The sequence below is a fragment of the Eretmochelys imbricata genome, chromosome 5 (genome assembly GCF_965152235.1).
Source record: "Eretmochelys imbricata isolate rEreImb1 chromosome 5, rEreImb1.hap1, whole genome shotgun sequence".
Taxonomy (NCBI): domain Eukaryota; kingdom Metazoa; phylum Chordata; order Testudines; family Cheloniidae; genus Eretmochelys; species Eretmochelys imbricata.
Window position 1 is genome coordinate 8812459 of NC_135576.1, and position 8321 is coordinate 8820779.

Below are 8321 nucleotides of genomic sequence, written 5' to 3' on the forward strand. Positions count from 1 at the left end.
ACATATAACTGCTAAGAAGAATGGTCTATACGGAGCAACAAGTAACGGACATAACAGAGAGGTCTGATACTCTTTTAGTTGCCTCTTTTATTTTTTTAACTTTAAAATTGTGGCAGGAAGTATAACGTGACTGAGAACCTGTATTGCCAGAGGCACCAATCCCTCTGGCTAACGTTGGGCAAAAAAAATCCCAAGGCTCTGGGCCCGATGCTCTTTTGCAAATCAGGCGGAACTCCACTGAAACCTATAGACTTCCAATGTTATTGAACTGGTGTGATAGGTCACTAAACACTATCCAGCCACCCAACAACCAAAATGAGACCAAAGTAATTCAGCCTTCAGGAGACTAAACAGTTGTGTGCCACAGGCAGAGAATAGGAGAGAGAAAGGTGCAGCAATGCCTGAGTCCCTTGCAATGGCAGGGAATTGATATACCCAGACAAAGACCCATCACACTCTGGCCCAATGTTTTGAAGCTGTGGAAGGTAAGGGTTAGTCAAGAATTTACAACAAGCTTCTCTTCCTTGGAAGATGTTACACCAGAGAACAGTCAGTCATACAATATAATGGAATGAGGTGCATTGTTCATTGGAGTGGAGATAGTAGGAAGATGCTACAGGGAAGATGAACTTGGCATCTAAACATCAGGGTCTGAACTTTTTATGGAAAGGGATGTAGATCTGTGTCTTCCACTGAAGTACATGAGAATTACAGGTGTGTGTTGCTTCTCAGGGGTTTTGGGTGACTAACTTGAATTAAATTGATAGCTTTATGCAGTTGCCAGCGCTAGGATTTGGGGATTCTTTCATGCTGTCATATTTATTTTATACATATATATAAAATCTTTTGCCATTTAATTTGCTTCTTGTTCTTTCTTTTACTTTTCTTTCATTCTTTTTCCATTAAAAAAAAACAACAAAAACCTGAATGTCCTTGTTTAAAAAACCACAAACCACAAATGATAGCTGGGATTAGTCAAGTGTACTTTTAAGACCATGAGGCACTATCAGTAAATGCAATCTGTCCTCTATAGACCCAATATCCGTGGAGATGAAACAAAATGTTGTTTACTGAATCAACACTAACCACAGCATGGCTTGCATGGGGGAACCAGACACACATTACTGCAGAGGCTAAAGAGCATAAAACCACTGATCCTGCAGTTACAGGGTCATAAAATCCTGCTTTCCATGTGAAAAGCATTTAATAGTGGACATTTTAATGCCTCCTCTCTGAGACACACAAAATACAAGGGACCTTGGATAATTACTCAATATAAAATAGTGGGAGTAAACTCTTGTCAGTGAAGCAGATGGTCTCCCTCCAAACCTCCTAATCCCCCAGCCCCAAACATATACAGTGTGTTCTGACAATTTGACAGTTGATAAGGAAAAGACATTTACCATTAATTCTAAATAGAAACAAGGAACGCAAAATGAGAATGGGGCCCTTTGATAACATAAGTGAGAGTTCCAGTCAGCTGATCCCAGTTGTGTTATGAGAAAAAGGACTGTTTCAGCTGCCCTGTGTGTGCCATTTTTGCTGGTAATAAATAGAGCTTAACTGAATATTTGAAATCAGCTGCAAGCTGCAGCTTGATTTGAGGCCGCTGCCATCTTTCAGCGCTGGGTGAAGAGATGAGCTCTATGCACTCTGCCCCTCAGTTTGTACAGGGCTTTGGAGATCCAGGTGGTACAGAAGAGTATTATTATTCATTCTTAATTATTACAATTGTGATGAAAGGGTTAAGACTATAGATCATCCACTTATGAGGCCAGAGCGTCTCCTCCAGTTTTACATGAGCGTAATGTCACTGTCTGAAGTGGAGCTGCTCGCGATTTACACCCGTGAATGTGACAAGAGAATGAAGCCCATTGTTGTTCATACAGCCCGCATGCTTTGTGTGTCCCCTATGAATTTAGCTGAACAGTTCTACATTGAAAGACAACAATACTGGAGCATGAGCTGATTTTAAGACTGATCATTTGTAATAACTTACATAAGAGGCAAAAGTACAACCCTGTTATGGGGATCACATTTGCTGTGGGGTTCAGCATACTATAGCGGTAGTGTTTGAATAGAATCACATTGCAAATGGTTGAAATTCTGTATGTAGAGTTTTTTGAGCTATGAATTATGCCACAGTATTCTGCAGAGATTCTGGAAACAGAAGATGCAGACTGTGAATGGAGGTCAGGGGAGTTTCTGTAATTTATTAACAGGTGTAGTTGGTAGTATTATGCCTATTCTTCTGTATGTAACAGTTACATGGCCGCACTGTGATGCTGCAGCCTAAAGATAATGCATAAAAACACCCTGCTAATAGTGCCACTCTACTTAGCTGTAATGTAGCTGTGGCTGTAATAATGGGCCTGATTCCCCTTCCTCACCAGTGTAAACCAGGAATAATGTGATGCAAGTCAATGGGATTATAATGCTGTAAGTGAGGAGAGAATTAGGCCCAATATGCAGTTTTGGTCCCCATTATTTAGGAAGGGTATAGAAAAGAATAGAGAAAGTATAAAGAAGAAAACAAAAACATGATTGAAGGGTTTCAGAAGAGAGTCCCAGAGCTAGGCTAAATGTATAGGGTGAAAATTACAGGAGTTTTGCCATTGTTTTCTGTTGGGCCTGACTTTCACCCAGTCCTCTCAGACTCAACAAGGATACAATCATAATCTATGATTACCTTCAAGGTAACAATAAAGTTATAGAAAGGGAATTATGCTCTGTGATAGATAGATAGATAGATAGATAGATAGATAGATAGATAGATAGATAGATAGATAGATAGATATGTATGAATGAGGGAGGCAACCTTGTGACAGAGGATGTGGAAAAAGCTAATGTACTCAATGCTTTCTTTGCCTCTGTCTTCACGAACAAGGTCAGCTCCCAGACTGCTGCGCTGGGCAACACAGCATGGGGAGTAGGTGGTCAGCCCTCTGTGGAGAAAGAGGTGGTTAGGGACTATTTAGAAAAGCTGGACGTGCACAAGTCCATGGGGCCGGACGCGTTGCATCCGAGAGTGCTAAAGGAATTGGCGGCTGTGATTGCAGAGCCATTGGCCATTACCTTTGAAAACTCGTGGCGAACGGGGGAAGTCCCAGATGACTGGAAAAAGGCTAATATAGGGCCAATCTTTAAAAAAGGGAAGAAGGAGGATCCTGGGAACTATAGGCCAGTCAGCCTCACCTCAGTTCCCGGAAAAATCATGGAGCAGGTCCTCAAGGAATCTATCCTGAAGCACTTACACGAGAGGAAAGTGATCAGGAACAGTCAGCATGGATTCACCAAGGGAAGGTCATGCCTGACTAATCTAATCGCCTTCTATGATGAGATTACTGGTTCTGTGGATGAGGGGAAAGCAGTGGATGTATTGTTTCTTGACTTTAGCAAAGCTTTCGACACGGTCTCCCACAGTATTCTTGTCAGCAAGTTAAAGAAGTATGGGCTGGATGAATGCACTATAAGGTGGGTAGAAAGTTGGCTAGATTGTTGGGCTCAACGGGTAGTGATCAATGGCTCCATCTCTAGTTGGCAGCCGGTATCAAGTGGAGTACCCCAAGGGTCAGTCCTGGGGCCGGTTTTGTTCAATATCTTCATAAATGATCTGGAGGATGGTGTGGATTGCACTCTCAGCAAATTTGCAGATGATACTAAACTAGGAGAATAGGGATAGGATACAGAGGGCCCTAGACAAATTGGAGGATTGGGCCAAAAGAAATCTGATGAGGTTCAACAAGGATAAGTGCACGGTCCTGCACTTAGGACGGAAGAATCCAATGCACCGCTACAGACTAGGGACCGAATGGCTAGGCAGCAGTTCTGTGGAAAAGGACCTAGAGGTGACAGTGGACGAGAAGCTGGATATGAGTCAACAGTGTGCCCTTGTTGCCAAGAAGGCTAATGGCATTTTGGGATGTATAAGTAGGGGCATAGCCAGCAGATCGAGGGACGTGATCATTCCCCTCTATTCGACATTGGTGAGGCCTCATCTTGAGTAATGTGTCCAGTTTTGGGCCCCACACTACAAGAAGGATGTGGATAAATTGGAGAGAGTCCAGCGAAGGGCAACAAAAATGATTAGGGATCTGGAACACATGACTTATGAGGAGAGGCTGAGGGAACTGGGATTGTTTAGTCTGCAGAAGAGAAGAATGAGGGGGGATTTGATAGCTGCTTTCAACTACCTGAGAGGTGGTTTCAAAAAGGATGGTTCTAGACTATTCTGAGTGGTAGAAGAGGACAGGACAAGGAGTAATGGTCTCAAGTTGCAGTGGGGGAGGTTTAGGTTGGATATTAGGAAAAACTTTTTCACTAGGAGGGTGGTGAAACACTGGAATGCGTTACCTAGGGAGGTGGTAGAATCTCCTTCCTTAGAAGTTTTTAGGGTCAGGCTTGACAAAGCTCTGGCTGGGATGATTTAATTGGGGATTGGTCCTGCTTTGAGCAGGGGGTTGGACTAGATGACCTCCTGAGGTCCCTTCCAACCCTGATATTCTATGATTCTATGATATTTCAGAAGGTGGTCGGATAAAGTGCAATGAAGATAAGGAAAAAGATGGTTAGTCTTGAAAAAGCTTTTAACGTTGAGCAAATGGGAAGCAGACTAGACCAAGAGAAGTGGTCACTTCAGACATTCAAAAGGACAGATTAAAACGACCCATGGGGGAATGATATCATGAGCAGATATGTACACTTCTTCAGGTCAGATGGACTGAGTAACCTGAGTGGTCCATCCTGGGCCTACTATCTTCAGTTCCGTGAAAGTGTTGTACATGATTTAACTTGTTTTGAATAACATTGATATACCAAACCATCTGCAATAATTTTGATCTCAGACTTCAAGGGGCTTGACAGGAGAACCTGGGATGAGAGTTGCATGTGAATTCTGATGCTTTGCAGCACAAGGCGGTCCTGTGATTCATTAACAGTCCAACAAGATGTTCACTTTGTGAGCCTGATCCTGAGCAACCTCTATTCTGACCGGGAGCCATTTTCATCCCTGATTTAACTTAGGGAAACAAGGGACCACTCAACTGGCCAAGGACTGCCAGAGAGCAAGGTGCTCTTCCACCACCAGATTATGCCTCTCTCATCCTGACATGCCTGCAATGCTGAAAGAGGAGAGCGGGTGGCATATAGCGAGCTACATCAGTGTTACACCACCTAGGGTCTTTCTTGTAATAGGAGTACCCATATTCCCCCTTTAGGGCAACTCTGCAGCTTCTCTGCACTGCAAGAACAGTGCACAGCAGCCAGAACATGGGTGTACAATTTGGCCCTAAATATAGGTGGACATATTTCTTCCTGTTGGAGAGATTTGACATAGAATAAGATTCAATTTGGGCATGTAAGGTGATATGTAAGATGTGGCAGTGTCTAAAATGGTAGCACTCTCCACACACACATTTAATGCTTCTGTGTCTGCAGACTGATAACAAAAGGACTAGCATTCACGAAGTGCCTCTGTAAATCTCTCATTCGAAACAGCAGTGCAGGAGCCTCCCAGGAACCATAATGCTATCGATGCAATGCTTAATCTCTCCCTGTACCAGCCTGCAGCTAGACCTCCACTGTAGGTGGTGCTATGGGAAGAGACGATTGGCAGCAGGGTATCTACAGGGGAAATGAGTGACAGAAAATTGCTGAGGTTTTTTTAAGTACCTATTCGAGCTGCTGAAATGTGCAAAATAAAAATCTTATTTCCATTCCAGGAAATCTATAATGGGATTATTTTGTTCCCAATACAGATTTTAAGTATTCATTGTGAGAGAGCTAGGGGGAAAATCACAGGCACATTTAGCTAAGAGAAAATAAAATTGCGACTGAAACATTGCAACTTTCAACGAATTAATAACCAGGGCTAGGATGAAAGGGACAGGGACAGATTATTCTAGGTCATTGAGGACAAATAAAAAAAGTAATGGATTTAAACTGCAGCAGGGAAAACTGGGGTTAATATTAGAGAAAAAAATGAAAGCTAGTAGGAAACATTCCAATCTTTCTTTTGGCAGAAAATTGCGGGGGGGTTGGTTGAGTAAAGGGAAACAAATGTACAGAAAGTGTCTGCTTTCCTTGAAATCTTTTGATTTTTTTCAATGGAAAAGCAACAACTATAACACCAATTTTGTTCAGTTTCTGGCTATTTTCAGGCTAACATTTACAGCGTTTTTTTTCTGAATATTATTTTTTTCCCCCCACAGGGAGGAAAAAAAAGAACATTCTTTGATCAGCAATAATATGAATCGTTATGGCACAAATCCTGCCCCCAGTTCCATATGTACAAATCCCATTCACTTCCACGGGAGCTGCAGATATGTACCCAAAGACAGAATTTGGCCCAACAGCCCTAAGAACAGTTATGGCCATGGAACTATCAGGCAAAGAAAGCTCTGGATGTTTCTGACTAACTAGCCACTCTCTGCTAAAGGGGATTGCCTACAGGCCTGAACTAGCTGTCTGTAAGAAGAGATTTTGGCCTGGTCTAGTCAAGAAAATTAGGTTTGTTTAATTGTATTGGTCAGGACTGTGAAAAATCCACATCCCTGAGAGGCATCATTAAGCTGATCTAAGTCCCTGTGTAGACAGCACTCGTTCGACGGCTATCAGAGGTCCTGGAACTAAAGGTGTGGGGAGTGCTACAGCACCCCTGACTTGAAGTGGTTTCCGTTATTGACAGGATTTACAGTTTGGTTCAATGGCTCACAGCACCCCCACAATACAATTAGTTCCAGCACCAACCTAGCTTCCACCTCTCAGGGAGGTGGAATACCTACGCCAATGGAAGAATCCCTCCTCTTGGCCTACGTAGTGTCTACGGTGAAGCATTGCTGCAGTGCCACTTTAGTATTTTAAGTGTAAACAAGCCCTTATATTTGAAACATTATCCTTTGAGTAAGCAGGATCCGAATGAGCTCTCCCCTGACAGCTAGCTGGGAGGGGGAGAGACTTCAGGAGCAAACCGTATTTACATGAACATATCTACTCTGCGTAGGTATCCAGCAGACAAGAGCTGTGTTGATCAAAAGTGATCGACTTTGGCTGATGTTGGGTTAGGAAACACTGTAGTACCGAATGCAGGGGCTGAGAAATGTTGTTACCCATGTTGTTATCTTTATTGCCTGAGTAAAGAGGAGCAGAACTGTGCTTAACCTGTCCTGATTGAGGGATCAGCTTCAGTTGAAAGAATTCGCTAAGGCAGGGGCTCGAATGCCAGGCGCCTGTGAAAGTAAGAGGGGTGGGGACAGGTGTTCCAGCCAGGAGGAGTGGACTCTCCCTAAAGGTCTCTGGTGTGATTTAACCTTTTCCTCCCCACTGCTCAAAGATAGAGCTAAATAGGCTTCAGTAGGAGCCTTTTGTTATTGTAAGTCCTCAATAAGAGCTGAAATCACTTGTGGTGGGGCAGTGTTTCTGCTCAGCCTGCTGAGAGCTAACAATCACTAAGAGACTGACCTACAGAGGTCACAGTAGAGAAGTAAGGTGGCAGAAGAAGGTAACTGATGGGTGGCCAGCGGGAGCAGCCGGCAAAAGTGGCAACCAGTCTGTCAGCAGGAGCAGCTGGCAGGGTAGCCAGGCAGCGAGGAACAGCAGCTGGCAGGGCAGCCAGCAGAGATGAACAGTGACTGGTGAGGTGGCCAGCCAGAGGAACTACTGAGATGGTGGAGCAAGCCAGGTGTCTTCTTTCCCGGGTGGGAGGTGAACTCACACAGATGCTCCCCTGAACCCTGGATCCCCACTGACCAAGGACAACCACTGTGAGTGGGGTGTGGTGAGGGAGCAGAGAGGGGCACAGAAAAGAAACTTTTGGTTGTAGAACTCAAGAACATGAGGTGGAAGGCTCTGCCCCACACACTCTGGGGTGGGCGTCCTGCTCACAGCTTTCTGTTTATGAATCCTGCTTGCAGCATTTTCCCTAATTAATGTTGGGTGACTTCCCTCCTTTCATTAAAAGTTTCTTTTCCACACTCAGACTCTGTGCTTGCAAGTGGGGAAGTATTGCCTCTCAGAGGTGCCCAGTGATTATGTGTAATTTCCGCAGGTTACTGGGTGGGGGCTTGAGCTGGTTCTGTGTTGTATTAGTGAAAAAGAACCCCTAGATATTGAACCCAGCCCTGATTGCTGCCGGCTCCAGCTGGCAGAAGGGTTACACTTTCATTCTGTGATAAGAGCTGATGTAAAAAACTGTGGCACATAAAAAACAAATACAAACCCCAGAAGCTATGCTATGTATTCTTGAGTGCCATCTACTGGCACTTAAGTAATTATATATACATTCCCTCTCCCTTTCTCTCTCTCTCTCACACACACACACGCAC